Source organism: Bombus huntii, unplaced genomic scaffold (assembly GCF_024542735.1).
Source record: "Bombus huntii isolate Logan2020A unplaced genomic scaffold, iyBomHunt1.1 ctg00000061.1, whole genome shotgun sequence".
NCBI classification, from domain to species: domain Eukaryota; kingdom Metazoa; phylum Arthropoda; class Insecta; order Hymenoptera; family Apidae; genus Bombus; species Bombus huntii.
Window position 1 is genome coordinate 615,870 of NW_026099322.1, and position 20,200 is coordinate 636,069.

At 41.1% G+C, this 20,200-nt stretch overlaps 1 long non-coding RNA gene across 1 annotated transcript; it reads left to right on the forward strand.

Annotated features, from left to right (window-relative positions):
- The first annotated feature begins 6,588 nt into the window (after nt 1-6,588).
- LOC126876005 (uncharacterized) lies at nt 6,589-18,642 on the forward strand. Its single transcript, XR_007693863.1, has 2 exons — nt 6,589-6,926; nt 18,140-18,642. It is a non-coding gene; the product is annotated as an uncharacterized LOC126876005 (long non-coding RNA).
- The last annotated feature ends 1,558 nt before the right edge of the window (nt 18,643-20,200 follow it).

Consider the following 20,200-nt stretch of genomic DNA (forward strand, 5'->3'; position numbering starts at 1 on the left):
TACCGATTTACTGAATTACATATAGTAAATCATGCTAATATTTAATAACTAAATATAACTAGATATAAGTAATTATATTAAATAACAAACGGGATCACAATATTGTTTATGGGTACAGAGACCTTAGAAAAATTATGATCGTAGTCACGTAATTACATTGTTTCCTCAAGAATCCTGTCTACCTTGATAGATCATTAAGCAACGTGACTGGAATCGCATTGCGTCGTCGAAGGAAAATTTTTTATCTTTACTTTGTTGTATGAAAATGCTTTCACTGACTGTGTAGAGGTCGGACTGAGGGAAATCTGTGTTCGCTTCTGGTTTCCATAACAGTAGAACGATGGATCTTGAATAATAGATACATTTCTGTTATGTATTATAAACACGTAACTAAAGAGAATTCCATAATATTACCCAAAAACAGTTCATTCAATTTTAATTTCTGACTAGAAGAGACGAGAAATTTGCTAATGGAAAATTTTCATTTTTAAAATGCTTTACATTTATTAATACTCTTTTTTCGAAAACGATACTCATCGTACCATCTAATACTCAAAGATCAAAGCCTATCACAGTTTTCTGTTCCATCTTTCTTAAATGCTTAAAATATTAAACCTAAATTTAATATTTTTTATCATTTTATTAACACGAAATCTGTTATTAATTATTTACTGTAATATCGTGCAAATATTTCAGTCTTCATTTTGCCATACTAATACATAATGATCGTGATCTATCTTGATCATCTATCTTTTCCAAACTGATAATGTATTCCTTCATGGAATTTACCAGTTTCACTTCCTTATTGTTCATTTATCACCTAGTATCGGTAACAGATTATGTTATACGTGTTTCGTCGGCAAAACAAACAGAACTAAAGGATCTAAGAATCGCTCAGTAAGTAACAATGCGATTATGGCTGATTTCAGACAATCTGCGGCATTAAATTTTCTCACGTTGTCTCGTAACGATCGTGATTTTCCTTCTGATCCTTCAGATTAAACGTCCTTGAACATCGTTAACTAAATCATGAATTTATAACGAACCCCATTTTTCATTATTTTTTAACAAGATTCCAAAAGATATGAAAAGTAGACAAAACGGAGAGTTTATCTGAACATAATATTTATCGAATAAATCGAAATTTTATTACACGTATTTAAATATTTAAATAATCTATCATTCGAGTGTGTAATTTGTAATTATAAAATTTTATAATTCGTAAACTCGTAGAAGGCAATTAAAAACTCATGAATACACAAGTGTGTGTCACTTCATGTATGTACTTGTTGTATCGGGTATTTATGACATTCAAATAATAATATCTACATTTAGCTTTCGAAAATTAACTTGCTAATACGAAGCGTATTTACCTTCATATTTTATAATAAACTTAATTATTTCGTTAGCAATGAAACATGTGCGTCTCGCAGAAATGTAAAAAATCGTAGACAAATATAATGTTCCTAGTTTTACTTAACTTCTTAATTTTATTTACAATGATTATTGTAACGAAGTGTCTTGAAGTGGCAATAACTCAAATTTAATCCAAGTTTTACGAACACATAATCAAACTCGAATTTTATTCTTTAAGATATAGTTCATTCGAGTAACTCTGAAACGTAATTAATTAAAGCTTAGAAACGAAAGATTAAAAACATTTAATCCTCAATGGTGTATCTATTCCACTCTATATTAATGTAGTATCGTGGACGAAAGGCCTAAGAAATATCGGGCGAACTATGAACAATGTCGCGAGAGCCGAGGCGTCGTCGGACCCATCAATGTGTCATCGGTCTTTTCCAGTGCATAGTTTCGTGGAAAAGACCTACGTGACCCTGGCCACGAGCGCCTGCAGAACACGTGTGCGGTGGGCCTAGGAAAAAGACAACAGAATGCGGCAACGGCCAGAGCGTTAGTCGAAAAGCAGAGTGCGAGTCGAGGAGCCGAGTGCGAGCTGAGCGGAGACAGAGGTTGCGAGTGGCGTTGCCGAGAGAGTGTGGATTGCGCTGTTTTCTGTGCGTTTGGCGTGAATAGTTCAGGTTGAACAACAATCGTCTTTTTCTGTCTGATTAACATCTCTATTGTCCACTCTTTGTAAACACATTATATCACGATATTACATATTTTTGGGGGCTCAGCCGGGATTGGACAAGACAGACAAAACGAAACGATTTAACAGAGCTATTCGAGCTAGTTGTGAATTTACCGGTGCGGTAAAAGACGATATCGTTGACGGTTTAAGTTTGTGTAGTGTGAAAAATGGCAAACGTCGGGGACGAGCGATTGTCGGGTGAAGAGGGTTCGACGCTGGAGGAGCTGAGGAGTAAGCTCGCGCGAATGGACCTCCCTATATCGGGTGCGAGGTCAGTGCTGATTGCAAGGCTGAATCGGGCGTGTAGGGCTGGACAATCGTATCGTAAGGGATCGACGGGCGGTGAAGAGCTAACCGGTCAACGAGATTTAGAAAATGTACAGAGAGCTGAGCGTGATTGTAACGAAGATGAAGATGTTGAGAAAATGAATACGAAGGAGTTGAAGGAGCGCCTCGCTAGTTTGGGTTTAAAAACGACGGGAAGAAAAGTAGAATTACGCGCACGGCTACAAGCGGCCATGGATGGTAACGACATATCGTCGGAAGAAGAAAGCGACGACGAAAGTGAGGATGAAGATGACAAGAAAAACGCAAGAGGATACAAGAGAGATACGCGAAGGGTGCATCAGGACCGTGACGAATGTTGTCGAAGGGCATGTGTTGGTTCGACACTGAGTTTTAGAGACGTCGAAGATGCATTAGAGTCGTTTAGTGGCAACAGAGGTGAAAATGTCGAACGATGGTTCGAGTCGTTCGAGGAAGTCGCTGATACGTGCATGTGGTCGGATGGGCAGAAGGCAGTCTACGCCAGGAAGCTGCTGAAGGGATCAGCGAAAATATTCGCGAGCTTCGAGTGTCATGCCAGGACTTGGCATGAGTTGAAGAGGGGGCTAGTGAAAGAATTTTCGAGGAAAGTCAACAGTAGGCAAGTTCATCAGAAACTTGAAGAAACGAAAAAGGAGAGTGATGAAGCATGTTTGGCTTACATGTACCGCATGCTCGAAATAGCCAGCCATGTGGACATGGAGGAGGAAGCAAAGGTGGAATACATAGTGGATGGAATAATAGACGGCGAGAACAATAAGGCTGTATTGTACGGCGCTACGTCAATCAAAGAGTTGAGGAAGAGGTTAGTGATGTACGAAGAGCAGAAGAATCGCAGAGCAAAGTCGATTGTGAAGCCGGCTAAAACCCAGAAGAACGGGAAGCCCAGTCAATTTGTAGACGCAATGAAGAAAAGAAGATGCTCCATTTGCGGTAGTGAGGATCATCTAAGGGTTAAGTGCCCGGAGAAAGGAAAAGGTATGAAGTGTTTCAAATGCAACGAGTTTGGACATGTGGCGGCGAATTGTACAGCGCGACAAGTAAAGACTTACGTAATCTCAAGACCGGGGAGGAAGAAGTACGTGAAGGACGTGTCGATAGATGGCTGCAGGTTTGTCTCGTTAGTGGATACAGGTAGTGACCTTACGTTCATACGAGCGGATGAGTATGCGAGGTTAGGAAACTGCAAACTTAGGTTCGATGGTTTTGGTTCCGCTGGCAATAGTACCTGGGGCGAGTTTACAAGGGTAATGACGGTCGACGGGTACGACTTTACTGTCACCCTGCATGTTGTCTCGAATAAGGTAATGACAAGACACAGTCTACTCTTAGGTACCGATTTTTTAGACCAGGTAGAGTTGCGAGTCAAACGGGGCGAGGTGACATTTTTACGACTCGACGATCAGACCGACGGTCACGAGGACGCGCCGGATGTACTGAGGATAAACGCGATAGAACAATCCGACGAGATCGACTTGTCGCATGTACGAGAACCGCATTATCGTGAAGCGATTCGAGATATTATTAAAGGGTATAGGCCGGAGAAGAAGAGAGACGTCGGGATAACCGCGAAAATAGTTCTGAAAAGCGACAAACCGGTAGCGCGAAGACCGCGAAGACTGGCGCCGTCGGAAAGAAAGGAAGTAGATGATCTGATGGAAGCGTGGACAAACGAGGGTGTCATCAAACCGTCAGACTCGGAGTATGCGAGCCCGATAGCGGTAGTCCGAAAGAAAGATGGCTCCATCAGGGTTTGCGTCGATTTTCGTGAGCTTAACGAACTCATTGAGTGTCCGCATTTTCCGTTGCCGTTAATTGAAGACGTTTTAGACGCGTTGCAGGGCGCCCAGCTTTTTACAACAATAGATCTAAAAAATGGGTTTTTCCACGTAAGTCTAGACAAGGATAGCCAGAAGTACACCTCTTTTGTTACGCCCACGGGGCAATACGAATTTCTGAAGTTGCCGTTTGGTCTGAAAATTTCCCCTATTGTCTTCCAAAAGTACATATCGAAGATCTACAAAGAACTGATGGATAAGGGTATTGTCATCGTGTACATGGACGATATCATTATCCTTGCGAAGAATTTAGAGAAGGCATGGGAGCGCCTGCAAATGGTCGTAGAATTAACTGGGCAGTATGGGCTAGTCATAAATTGGAAAAAATGTCGTTTTATGCAGAGGGAAATCGAGTATTTGGGACACATGGTCTCGGGAAACACCATAAAGCCGTCCGCTCATAAAACTAAGGCCGTTGCAAACTTTCCCAAGCCAACATCGGTTAGAAAAGTCCAGAGTTTTTTGGGGCTTACAGGATATTTCCGAAAATTCATTAGAGGTTACGCGAAGATTGCCAAACCCTTAACCGATCTGTTGGAAAAGGGGATAGACTTCAAGTTCGGGGATCGGGAATCAGAAGCTTTCGGAACTTTGAAAGCAGCGCTTACCAGCGGGCCTGTTTTAACACTCTATAGAATAGGCGCAGAGACCGAGTTGCATACTGACGCGTCCGCAGAGGGTTACGGAGCAATATTAATGCAACTGGATCTGAACGACGGTAAATTCCATCCAGTCTACTTTGCCAGCGGAAAAACAACTCCCGCAGAAGCGAAGTACACCAGCTACGAACTAGAGGTGCTAGCAATAGTAAAAGCGTTGAAGAAGTTCAGGGTATATCTGTTAGGTGTGCCGTTTACTATTGTTACGGATTGTCAAGCGTTCGCCATGACGATGAGAAAGAAAGACTTGTGTGTGCGTGTGGCTAGATGGGCCTTGTTGCTAGGCGAGTTTAAGTATCAAGTATGTCATCGGCCGGGAAAAAGTATGCAGCATGTAGATGCTCTGAGTAGGAACCCCCTGCCGAGCACTATGTATGTAACGGAGAGTGAAGACGGGCTGATTGCACGGTTGAGAAGGGCACAGAACGAGGACATTGAAGTCCGTAGGATTTTGGACGCCGCAACGTGCAGTCAGGCCGATGGGTACGTGATAAGAAACGATATTTTGTATAAGGAGTGTAAGGACGATGTGCTAATAGTAGTACCGAAGGCGATGCAGACGCAAGTAGTCAGGCAAGCGCACGAGCGTGGGCATTTCGGGGTTACCAAAACCGAAGCTATGGTCAAGAAGGACTTCTGGTTCAAGGGGTTGCGCGAAAAGGTCGAACGCGTGGTATCCAACTGTCTCGACTGTATCCTAGCCGAACGGAAGTCAGGCAGGCAAGAGGGATATCTTAATCCGCTGGACAAAGGCGACACGCCGTTAGATACTTACCATATTGATCATGTGAGCCCCATGACAGCTACAAAGAAGAGATACGCGCACATCTTTGTAGTGGTGGATGCGTTCACGAAGTTCACGTGGCTTTATCCCACCAGGTCTACTAATACCGCTGATGTTGTCGACCGACTGAAGAAGCAAGCGGCTATTTTTGGGAATTCACGGCGAATCATCTCCGATCGGGGAACAGCGTTCACGTCCAACGCTTTCCGAGAGTATTGCGAAGGAGAAAACATAAAGCATTCATTAATCACGACGGGGGCGCCGAGGGGGAACGGGCAGGTGGAGAGGATAAACAGGACCCTCATACCATTACTAACTAAACTGACTGCCCCTAAACCCGATGACTGGTATAAGCATGTCGATCAGGTTCAGAAACACCTAAATTCCACCGTAAACAGAAGCACAGGGAAGACTCCTTTCCAGCTACTGGTCGGGGTCGAAATGCAAGTCAGGGAAGAGGCGAAGGTTAGAAAGCTGATCGACGAAGAGTGGGCCTCGAGGTTTGAAGAACAACGTCGCGAGCTACGTGAGGACGCGAAGAGGAAGATCGCCGCAACTCAAGAGGAGAATCGTCGAAGTTACAATAAAAGAAGAAAGAGCGCGAAGCAGTATCGAAGGGGGGACCTTGTCGCCATAAAGAGAACGCAGTTCGGCGCAGGGTTAAAACTCGGGGGCAGATTTTTAGGTCCGTACCGGGTCGCGCGAGCCATGCGAAATGACCGCTACACTGTGGAGAAAGTAGGGGAGCATGAGGGGCCCGCGCACACCTCGACGACTGCAGATTTCATGAAACCCTGGGTCCTGAACGCCGAAGATGACGCATCAGACGATAGCGAGAGCGAGCGCAACATCTGAGGGCAGATGTTATTGCAGGATGGCCGAGTGTAGTATCGTGGACGAAAGGCCTAAGAAATATCGGGCGAACTATGAACAATGTCGCGAGAGCCGAGGCGTCGTCGGACCCATCAATGTGTCATCGGTCTTTTCAAGTGCATAGTTTCGTGGAAAAGACCTACGTGACCCTGGCCACGAGCGCCTGCAGAACACGTGTGCGGTGGGCCTAGGAAAAAGACAACAGAATGCGGCAACGGCCAGAGCGTTAGTCGAAAAGCAGAGTGCGAGTCGAGGAGCCGAGTGCGAGCTGAGCGGAGACAGAGGTTGCGAGTGGCGTTGCCGAGAGAGTGTGGATTACGCTGTTTTCTGTGCGTTTGGCGTGAATAGTTCAGGTTGAACAACAATCGTCTTTTTCTGTCTGATTAACATCTCTATTGTCCACTCTTTGTAAACACATTATATCACGATATTACATTAATATTAAAAAAACATACAAATCGGCGTCAAAAGATGTCAATATTTACAATCATAAAAATCGCCACGTTAAATCATCTTTTCATCTACTAATCCCACTCATAACAGCACACTCACCAAACAAACTATCAATGATCGCAAACGAGTCACAATGCCTTTCACATTTTACGTAAGCAAAAAAAGAATACAATGATCGTGATAGAAACTTTACAAGTGTCCCATTTACATATGTGCGTGTCTGTGTCAAGACTGCAATCAGTAAGATTAATCTCGTCTGTCGTCGACATCATGCTTCTCCGCAACCTTACTAGTTGGCACCGAATAATGGTACAATCGTCTCGTAACATGTATGATTGATAACTCGTCACGCTAGAGGGGCATATTCATTACTCGTCGCTTCAGATTGCATCACGTTAATATTAATTAGCGACAGAAACTACGATAAAGGTCGCGAACTCTCGTATGTTGAACCTTAACATTGGGGCAGTGAACGATATTTATGGAGTAGAGATGATATAGCACTGCACGTACGTAGCTGTGCGCATAGCATCGGATTCCATTGACTGTTAAGGGAATTAAAATGAGAAGAGAGAAGAATTTTCCATAACGATGCTACTAAACGGTATCGAGAAGAATCATTTCGTCGATGGTCTACAATAAAAGATTATAATACGTACTTGAGGCGGATAAGTCTCCTACGTGAAAATTACATTGAAGAAGAAGAAGAGAAAGAGAGCGATATAGAACCATGCGTTCCTTCAAGAAAAAAGAAGAAAAAAACCGACTAGATGAAGTAAGTAGTTCGCAAAAATATAACGTATCGTACCTTCGTGACTTTCCATACGAAAGTCGTATTCAGCTCTCCGCGGCTCACCGAATTAAAAAAAAAAATCGTGTTTGTAAGTGTGCTTTAGATACCGAAAAAAACAAGTTTTAAAAATCATGTGACAAGCGCATTTTTAAATCTGAGACGTTATCCTCCTTTGTTCTCCCGCCCCTGCCTTTTCTACGCCCGTCGAGATCGAATTCTCGCGATATTTTGCAATTCGTAGCTGCCTCTTTGGCACGAACAATTAATGTCACGTTTTTAGAGGATTAGACGCTGAAACTATTAAGAGCTGCTCGTCAGAATATTCCTTTTAATCTTTCACACGATGTAAACTTCCGTGGTAATCGACTTTGAAGTTTATTATCTCGTAATCTTTTCATCGAATTTTAATCCTTTTAGGCTTAAATCTGCCGAGTTTCTGAGCACTGCGTACACATGCAAGCAAAATTTCTCTGAGAAGCGGAAAACTTCGAAATTTTTGTATTTATCTATAACGGCATTGTTTTGCATTTGTATTTGTATTTATCTAAATTTCAAGAATGTCTGAAAGTTGCGAAAATTAAGACATCGATATTTTCTTGGTTGCTTGTGGTAGCTGGTATGGCAAAGTAAGTGTACGAAATTTCTGGGATCTATGGGAAAATTCTCGTTTAGCAGTTACGCGTAGGAAAACTTTCAGAAGCAATCGTAATTAATAAATTGACAGTGGAAAAAGTAATTGGCCGATCGCGAATGGTTTTTCCACGCTTATTATAGCTTTAAATCGCGTTACATCTACAATTAGTCTTGAATTGTACCTCCGTAAAAACAAAAACATGTTTCTCCACTGTAACAGCACGAACGACTCCCACGCATACGTCGAATACTCGCTGCGATTCGAATTCCAGGTATTTGTAGCTCGACGATATTTCTCGAAACACTCTGAAATTGGAATATTCTTCGCGCATTTCTAAGATTCTTCAAGAAGAGATTTCAAGCACTTCTAGGGAGAAATTTCTTGGAAGATTATCTCTGTACTCTTTATGAACATAACGTGAACTTGGCATTATAATATACAGCATGTTGAATGCTGAAATTATCGATTTTATATACAGATTGTTACGACCGTTCGCGGAGAGACGTTGTTGGAATAAACTGTGATTTATAACTTGTTATATCGGTGTCTTATTCAATTCAATAACGCACACAAATACAAAGGAAGGGTATTGCAGATTTATGGAGATTATGGAGAAAGATATTAAATTTGTCAATAAATGCTTTGTTACAGTTGGTACGACCGTTCGCGGAGAGATGCGGTCGCGAGGACGCGTCAGCGAGAGGCGTAAATTCTCGCGACGACTATGTTAATCGACGCCGCGAAATAGTCGTTCCCCTGTTTCGGTTAAGACAACAGAGGTGGTTTAATGAATGTAACACTGTATTAACAGGTTAACATAGAGTGATATATTTTACAATAATATGATGAATATGTTACAGAAATTTGACTCGACTTTACGATATCTCTAGATAAATTCGTTTGCTCGTCAGATTTGTCGAAGTGTCACGTTTGACTCGTCAGAAGGAACTGATCCCCTTCGATTATTCCTTTGTCTCATTTGGAAGATGACCCCCACTATGCTCGGGTCACGCCACCGCTCGCGCCTATGATCACGTATGCCTCTTCTTGCGTGAAAAACGTAACGGTCAAAAATCGACGTTTCTAGAGCTCGCTGCTTGGCAACAACTATGCTCTCGTCGATACATTGTATATGATCCGACGGACAGATAGGGCGATCTGCCTGCGACACTGTAGGGCCGCGAGCGACGGTTAGAAAATACAGCCTGTGGTAAGCCTCGTGGCGTAACACAGATTTTACGTTAATTTTATTCGAAAGATTTAGGTCAAATTTTTCCTTCGAAGAAGATTTTTCTGTCTTCAAAAGCGATTTTCCATCATTAATCGAAATATCATTTTTGCAATGGCTTGCTAGTGGGATTACGTGTTAAAACGTTCAGCTTTAAAGAGGATTATCTCCATCTCGGCGAGACTAGGCTCTCTAAAAATTGATGAATCCTGTACAGACAATATCTATAGTAAGCAACGCGTCGTCAAAACTTCAAAATATTATTACCCCGCTTTTACGTCGCAGATGTCGACAAAAATATTAATGAGATTTCCTAAGATAATCTCATACTTATTTGTATCGTTAATTCAATCGACTAAGGAACAAGTGGTGAAGAACTATTAGCAGAATCCAGGGAAGGTTTTACTGGCAAGTTTTATTACAAAACATCTAAGAACGATTTACATCATAATAAAAATAATCGCGCTATCTCGTCGCGTGACATGCGCACGAGGTCTCTGCGATTGCTAATCGATCTACAAATACTTACACGTACATATGTACAAAACTCGTGGCCATACACCACGTTGTCCATATTATTTTCATCTCGTTAATATATTTTGTATATTTATGATGTTATTATTTTACTAGTATAACGATTATTGCACTATATTCTATAAGATGGAGCTTTTGTACGAACAATTTCAGGAACTTTTATAACAAAGGAAAGTACTAATTTTTAACATTAACTACCCACGACAATTTACGACAATTATTTTAACCTACGTTCTTACTCTAATTTTTATTCGCTCGCCTAATGATTGAATTTTTAATCAATCATTGTTGATGAAAAATTGCGATAATTGCATTGCGGATCTTTATGCAAATGCATATTTTCGTGGATACAATAATACAATTGAAAGATTTGATACAATCGAAAGGACTTGGGCAAAAGTATGTTTCTATCCATTAAATATCATCGATAGTGCTGTACTTTTGGATATTTTACAAAATTTTGCGTCATACGCATTCTATGAATTTTCGTATCTTCGAATCACCCATAATTGCATAAAAATCCGCTGTTTTGTGATAATGAATATTAATGACGGTGGAATTTAAGATTCCTGGATTCAGTAACTTGTCTTACTCTAATACATGTATTGCACGTTTTTGGAAGACTAAAGATTCTTTGCTCGAGATCAACGCGACAAATATTGTACTTCGTGGTGAACGTTTCGCTACAGCCTTTCGACCTCTGTGATCGAGTTTTCGCTTTTCCTCGATTTTATACTCGATCTCCGTAGCATGCTACTCCTTAAAGGTTCACCGCGAAGCGACGCTCTTGTCACGTAAAATAACAAAATAAAAAAAGGAATTTGAGGTAAAAATAAAAAAGAAAACTTTATTTTTTTTCTAACATCAATACACTTTACAATCTACTTCCGAACTCTAGGCGTGACTTTCTAAGACTGACTCTTATGATTTTACTTTCGATCGGATCCGATTACTTTCTTTTGTCATCCCTCAACAACCCCACCGTCCATGCATTTGCTAGGCGTCCGCGATCGTTGCCACGTGCTCTTTCTTCTAGAACCTTCGGTGGAAGGACCGTTGGGATGTTGATGGTTCATTAGGCACTTCAGCGATATACATTGTCGCCGAGTGCCGCCACATCTTTATCTCTATCGTCAGTCCGTCGGATTTGAAGTATGCCGGTCGTGACATTACCCAATAACTGAAAACCCCGAAGCCAACGTCGCCTGTCTACTGTTTATGGCCTGACTTCGTCGCAGTCTTTTGTCTACGCGCTGTCAATGGCTTCAGTGCTTGAGAAAACTAAAAAGACCAGATGTAGAATTTTCTTAGAAGTGGTAACCATTTCAACATTCAGGAAATTTGGCGTTCCACTTTTTTGACAAATAAATTTTTTAACACGCTGTACATAGTAGTAGCAATATGCTTCTGTTCATAAATTTTTAAGGACTAACGAGTGATGGCTAAAATCTTCTGGAAGTTAATCAGAAGTGTGTCCTTGTCAACATATATCAAGGCCCAAGGTATTGGTGCTGGCTTCCCTTTTGTTAGTATTTATTTGACTATGTAATTGTACTATTTGATCCGCTTCAACGTGATTTCGGCCTATTTTCAAGAAGGAAAGGGGAAATATAACCCTCCCTCCTTTTTATCGATTTACTTTCGCGTTTCGTCTCAAAATTATGTTAAATTTTGCTTGTTACAGTACCACGCCAAAAGAATTTACTTATAATTCTCAATGAGAGTTGATTGAAAATAGTTCGGTCGAGTAGTAATAACTCCATTTGATTTTAGGATTGAGTTCGACTCTATTTTATTTTGAATTTCTTGAATTTCCTTATAAGATTTCGAGTATGTTGCTGGTCCGTGATTGAATGTTGCTTTTTTCACTATGAAGTGATATGTGTCATCAACGGCATCAAAAGACACAATGAGGAACCGAACGCACAAGACAAGATAGATAATTTATTTTCTAACTGTGAGCACAGGAACTACTACATACTTAATCCTTAAAGAACAGGGCACAATAGATAATTATTATTATTAAATAATTTCCATTGAAGTACTTTTTACTATCAACTCAACATATGTATAAATATATGTATATAAATGAGATGAATGCAAATGAATTTTAGAGAATTTTAAAGAATGCTTTGCACTGTTTCGGTAAAGTTATAATTCAGTCCTAAGCGGTACAAAGTAAAGTGTATAATTTATTTATTTTAATTTACAATGAAGAACGCAAGAATGATCATTAGATCGCTTATGCAAATAATAAATTTTCATTATTTTTAAAAATGCAATAATTATTTTAAGTTTAACTGGGAATTGTCAAGATTTATAGCTACTTCGTTTATGATTAATAAATATTGATTGGGTGAAACTATAGAACCGTAACGTCTTTTCCGATTTCAATGACTTTTGAATATGTTGTCAAGTGCATGATTGCGAACAACTACCTTCTTTAACTATCTAAGAAATCTATCTATATCATTACAATGAATTCTGTTTATAAATTACATATCATATATGTAGGGTTTACATTAGAATTAGGGTTAGGGGCTTGAAACGAATCTGCGTTTGGGTTACACGTTGTCGTTATGCAATAGAGAAGACATTGACTAGTGCAAATACGATTATTATAGAACCGGACAAGTAACCGTGGTAGTTAGGTACTCGAGAAACTAATGACAATGATCCTAGGTTCAATAACGAATCCGCGGCCGACGGGATGATAGATGAACGTACTCACAAAATCTAAGTCGGACGCGTAATATTCACTGGTCGTAAAGAGTTACTCCTTTCATCAGTGAGATCGCGAGCGAGAGAATGCCTTTCTCGTCCCGATGATGCCACAGAGGAAAACTATAATGGGGTGTGTCTAAGGACACGAGATCATCGGATTCGTCGAGAAAAGCCTTCGTTCAGAAAGTAAGGGAAATTGGCGTTGCTGCTAATTGGTCAATCTCCATATCGGTGGTTAGAAAAAGATGCTAGCCGCCCTCGAGGGAAAGTTGCTAGTGGGAGACGCCGCTCGTTGAAAAATATGTCTCCCCTATCTTCCTGTAGTTGGGACAAAGACTGTTTGTCTGTTTGAAGGACTTTAGTTAACTAAACCTTAAGATTTATAACGAGCCCTCGGGCTAGCCGAACATGTACTGCGGAGACGCATCGACATCCGGCAATCATCTTACTCGAAGAATAGGGTCTGCGTGTGGCGAGCCACGGGAGAGAAACCGTTGGAATGTTTACTGTCGCGTGTCGCCACGAATATTTCTTTTAAGGAGAGCTATAGAATTACTCCATACCTTTGTTAGGCAAAGCGTTCATCCCTTGTCCGCGGCTACGTTGGACGACAGACTGTCACCTCGAGCCAAAGCTCACCGTCACTAATCTCGAACAATTACAATCGGATTGAATAACTACAATAGTTTAGTTACAGTTATAGTAGACTTTAGATTGCAATGTTGCGGGGCTATCCAAAGGTTCCGGTGTCCTTTCATCTCCGACATATAGATATACATGTATATTTGACGAAATATACTAAAGCAATATTGACCCTTTGTCGCTGAAAGTATCAAACTACAAAACTTCCTTTCAAATTTTCAGAATAAGGAAATCAGGATCATGATAAATAATTGGAACCCCGCGCTACCCCGCGCTACCTCCCCCGTGGCAGAAGTGTAGCAGAACTCTCCGCACTAACGACGCTAATACTACAAAGAAAAGGAAAATAGAAACAACAACGCAAATAAACACTCACAACAGGTTCGCCGTATTGGAATCCTCAAACGACGCCATGGAAATCGTAGAACCGCCACCAAACCAACACTCACAGAGAATCCCCCCTCCCCCACCAATATTTGTGGACGACGTCATCGACATACAGACAATGATCAAGTCCCTAGAGAGAGATATCTGCAAGGAGGAATATAACCTTAAGATAAGTAACAATAAAGTAAAAATACTGCCGACGAACCCAGAAGCTTACAGAAAACTCACCAAGACACTCAGGACCCTGAACGCCAACTTCCACACCTACCAACTCAAACAGGAAAGGCCTTTCCGGGTGGTCCTACGAAACATACACCACTCAGCAGACATAGACGAACTCAAATACGAACTCTCAAAACTCGGCCACGAAGTCATCGACGTAAGTAATATAAGGCATAGAGTCTCGAAAGACCCGTTATCCTTATTCTTCCTAGACATTAAACAAAAGCCGAACAATAAAGAAATCTACAACATCAGTCGCCTAATGAACGCGATAGTAAAGATCGAACCACCGCTCGTGAAAAAAGAAATAGTGCAATGCAAAAGGTGCCAAAGGTAAGGTCATATGCAGAAATACTGCAACCATACTTTCCGCTGCGTTAAATGAGCAGGCACTCACTCCATTGACCAGTGCGCCAAATCACCGGAAACCCCAGCGAAATGCATCCACTGCCAAGGGAACCATCCTGCCAACTACAAAGGCTGCCCAGCATATAAAACACTATACACGAACAGGTACCCTAAGCTCAGAGCAAAAGAGGTATCCAACCAAACACCCAGCCCGCCGAAATTCACGACTACCCCAACCCCCTCAACCAACCAAACACCCAGTCCTACCAAATTCATCTCCACCTCAACCTCCTATGCCCAAGCAGTACAAGGCATCCAAAATAACCCGAACAGCCAAAGGAATCTTCCCCAAAACAGTGTCCCCAACCCACCTAACACAGACAACTCCCCAAGGCTTGAAAAGCTAATAGAGAAACAATCGGAGCAAATAAATCACTTGCTATCGCTACTAACACTCATCGTGGAAAAATTAGCACGCCCCGACTCAAAATAAAACCAAGGCGCATAGCACTCTGGAACGCCAACGGTCTAGCGCAACACAAACTTGAACTAGAACTCTTCTTAAAACACCAGCAAATCGACGTAATGCTCGTATCGGAAACCCACTTCACCGACAAGAGCTACCTGAAAATAAATGGTTACAAATTCTACCATACCCAACACCCCAGCGGAAAGGCCCACGGTGGCACCGGAATAATAATCAAAGCAAGTATTAAGCACTACGAACTTCTATCATTCCAGAAAGACTACCTCCAAGCAACAAACGTAGCAATAGAAGACTGTCATGGCTCAATCACCACCTCAGCGGTATACTGCCCTCCCAGACACTCCATCGCCAAAGAAGACTTTGATAACTTCCTGGACACCCTGGGCAATAGATTCATAGTTGGAGGAGACTATAACGCCAAGCACATCCAATGGGGCTGCAGACTGGTTACAGCAAGAGGCAAAAACCTCTTAAACAGCATAATAAACAACAACCTCAAATACTTCACCACATACGAACCCACATACTGGCCCACTGACACCAACAAAATACCCGACCTTCTCGACTTCTTCATAACTAAAAATATCCCATCAAGACACGTCCAGATCAACTCCTCGGCTGATCTCTCCTCTGATCATTCTCCCGTGATAGCAACAGTCAGTTCAACAGTCATCGAGAATACACCTAATGGCTCCATTCACAACCAACACACCAACTGGCAGCTCTTCAGAGAAGTCTTTACACACTCAACCTCAGCCTTCACCCCACTAAAAACAAAGGAAGAAATCGAAGCAGCCACGGAATACTTAAACACGAGCATAATAAACGCAATCCGCCTCCCCACACCGACAAAGCCATCTAACAACGAACAAGAATATCCCCAATACATACTAAAAAAAAATAGCAGAAAAACGTAGACTAAGAAGAGTATGGCAGACCCATAGAACACCGGATGACAAACGCAAACTAAACAACGCAACTAGAAAGCTATCTAGAACCTAAAAAAACTATAAAAACGACTGTTTCCATAAATACCTCGCCAGCTTATCCCCCACAGCCGACTCCAACTACTCACTATGGAAGGCCTCCAGGAAACTCACACGCCCCCCACAAATAATCCCACCTATCCGCCGTCCGCAAGGTGGATGGGCGCGAAGCCCTATAGAAAAAGCCGACCTGTTTGCTAAACACTTGTCAAAAGTATTCAAACCCCATTCCCCCAAAGCCGCCGCGGACGTTACTGAATACCTGCACACCCCCTTCCAAATGTCCCCTCCTATCGAACCCTTCTCCTCTGCAGAGACTATAGAAACAATCAGTCGCCTAAACCCCAAGAAAGCAGCAGGACACGACCTAATAGGCAATAAAGCAATCAAGGAACTTCCCACAAAAGGGATAGCACTCATCACATCGATTTTTAATGCTATCCTTCGCCTGAAACACTATCCTAAAGCCTGGAAAATCTCATTGATTACCCTCATCCCTAAACCCGGTAAACCGATATACGAAACCAGCTCCTATCGCCCAATCCTACCTTGTTTTACCTACCCTGTCCAAACTATTCGAGAAGATGCTCACGAACCGACTCCTTCCAATCCTAGAGAACTTGAAAACACTCCCAGATCACCAATTCGGCTTCCGAAAACATCATTCTACAGTAGAGCAAATCCACCGCTTAACTCATACGATCAGCCAAACACTCGAAAAGAAAAAATATTGCTCAGCGGTTTTCCTAGACATCCAACAGGCATTCGACAAAGTATGGCATGAAGGGCTACTATACAAGCTTAAAAAGATCCTACCTCACCCCTACTACTCCATCCTAAAATCTTACCTAATCAATAGACAATTCATGGTTAAATGCCTAGACGCCACTTCCGCAACATTCCCAATAGAAGCCGGCATACCCCAAAGTAGTGTCCTCGGACCCCTACTGTACTCCATCTACACTGCCGACCTACCTATATCAAACGATATAACAATAGCGATATTTGCAGACGACACAGCGCTATTAGCTACCCACGCAGACCCGGTAATAGCCTCATCCACTCTCCAGCGAAGTCTCGACTCCATGGAAAAGTGGTTTCACAAATGGGGCTTCAAAGTCAACGAAAAGAAATCCTCACATGTAACCTTCACGCTTCGAAAACAAACCTGCCCCCAGGTCACCATCAACAATGCAACAGTTCCTAGCAGGGACACAGTCCGATACCTGGGCATGACCCTGGACAGGAGACTAACGTGGAAGACACACATCTCAGATAAAACGAAGCAACTAAAGGACAAACTAAAAAAACTCTATTGGCTCACGGGCCGACGCTCCAAACTAAACATACAGAATAAAATTACCCTCTACAAGACCGTAATAAAACCTGTCTGGACCTACGGAATCCAACTATAGGGAACAGCAAGTAACTCCAACATCGAAATACTACGACGATTCCAATCGAAAACGCTAAGAGCCTTAATAGACGCACCTTGGTATGTTACCAACGAAACCATCCATCGCGACCTCAAGATACCTACAGTCAAAGAGGAAATAGCAAAATATAGCGACAGATATAGCAAAAGAGTCAAGAAACACCGAAACCCCCTAATCACTGGACTACTCGATACGATGGACCAGATTCGCAGGCTGAAGAGGTACTACCCGCTAGACCTAAACGTTAGATTCATTTAATTATCCAAATTAAGCATATGCACTTACTTATAATACTTATAAATTATACCTATCTATAATAAGTATTAACTTATTGTAAATAAACAGCCATGTCACTGCGCCACGCCAGAAAAATTACTGAAAATTCTCAACGCGAGAATTGATTGTAATTTCAACAAATAAATAAAAAACAAAACCTCCAAACTCTTCAATTCTCTCCACCTAACCACCCACAAATCATTCACAAACATGCAATTCTCGACAAAAGAAGAACTTATCGTCAGTTGTCCTTAACATCTCGTTCATTCATTTGGTCCCTATCCCCCTATTTCCTCCCACTGCGATGATCGCACTACATTTTTCCACGTCTCTACTCTATTCTCTGGATGATCTGAATTCTCGAGCAGTCGAGTGACGATTGATCTGTACAATTGATCGATTTCTTTTTACTACAGACATGCAAGAAATTCCGTGTTGGAGAGCGATGTTGCGAGTTCGAGTGCCTGGACCATCTGAAGACCGGAACTGGTATAGTTTATGTCGTTGATGATAATAATTCCTCCACGACTCAGCAACAAGAGCTACTCTGGGTGATGAGCTTAATGGTGCTGTTGCGGCTATTTTAATTTTTCAACAAGGATCCAAATGGCGCCGTTGACGAAATTCTTTCATTATAAACGTCAACGATCAACATCAGCCATCAGGGAACGAAGAAGGTACGCTGTAACGTGTCTGAGTAATTATACCTCGAGGAGTACATACAGTTATGTAATGAAGATTCGTATGTGAGTGTTTGTTTTCTTATTTCTTTTCCCTTTGTTTCATTTGAATGGATTTTTGTACTCAAAGAGCGAGGTAAGATTACGTCAGATACGTTTTTACATATGCTAAAAAAATGGAAAATGATGATGATGAATCAATGACACGTAGAAAATTATAATCTATTGTATTGCTGTTATCTAATGGTGTTGTAGTTGACTGTATGGTGGATGTATCTAATGGTGTTGTAGTTGACTGTATGTTGTTCAATATTGCTATGAAACTCTTCTGATTCATTGTCACTTATACGAAGGATGGAAGTATACGAAATTGATAAAATTATTAATAATATTTACGAAGAGAAAGTAAACTGTTGGATATATGACAAAATAATTCTATTTTAAATAAGAGACTGGTCAGAGTGGTTATTTTGTTTACAAAATCAAACAAACTTAATGAATGTAATGGTAAGGAAGTAACTATAAGTGGCTGTTAAACTATTTTTATGCTTGAAAAGTAATTCGCAAAGTAATGTAAAGCAGTACTACTGAGTTGTACATAACCTCTTTCAGAATTTGTTCTTAACCTCTTGCTTCATAACTTCCTTAATTATACTCTTCAAACTTATTGACTACTTCGATGTTGTTACGAACAGAAACTGATAAAATATTAATCTTAAATATAGATTGAAATGAAAGCTTGTCAGGTAAATATATATATATATATGTGTACTACTTACTCAAACTATGGATCACATAACCTATACAAAAAAAAAAAAAAAAATTATTGTACACTATAAAGCAAGAGGTTAAATCTTTAATCTGTTAAGAATTAAATTTTTTATTGTAACTGCGAAAATTATAAAAGTACCAAGCGAAGCAAGTACGGAATATATGCGGAATATGAATCGCTCAACGAACCAAAGAGCGGCTCAGTGACAAAATTAGTAAAGTAAAGACCACAAATATAACAACATTATATTCTACCACAAAATAATTCTCTATACAAAAAAGGTACACAACGAATCGATTTTTCACAACGATAAGAGTCAACAGAACCAATCAAGACCAGGCGAGACTCTCATAAGACAACGATATCAGAGGGATCAAATCAGCGACTTCAATCTATGTTACAGAGTATAGTTATCAAGAAAAATTGCTCTTTTCATGAAAAGTATGGTAATGATACTCTTATAATACATTGTATATCTGGCAGTCGGGTGTGCCCGTGGCCATCGGAAATGTAAAGACGACGCTTTTAGAAAGTGATAGCGCCATCGCGTTTTAAAAACGCGTTAGAAGAAGGACGGTTTCGCTATCCAAGGCGAATCGAAAAGTGTGCGTGTTGCGAGAATCAGAGTTGATCGAGACGTCGAAGCATAGAGTCGTTAGAATTGAGTTGCGAGTGTTGTCGAGTGTTAGAGTTGCTAGTGAGAGAGAGAGAGAGAGAGAGAGAGAGAGAGAGAGTTACCAAATAGTTGTCAAGTTATTTGTTGTAAATACGAGCGTTGCATTTAGTTTTCCTGTTAATCAAACATCGTTTCTCTGTCTAACTAATATCTGTATTTTCAATCCATTATTAATATATTCCGATATTACAAGTGGGGGCTCGTCCGGGATTGAATAAGACAGAGAAACGATACGATTTAACGGAGCTATTTCTGCGGGAGTAGAAAAGAATAGAATAAAATGGCAAACGTTGAAGACGAACGATTGTCGGATGAAGAGGATTTGACGCTGGAGGAGCTGAGGAGTAAG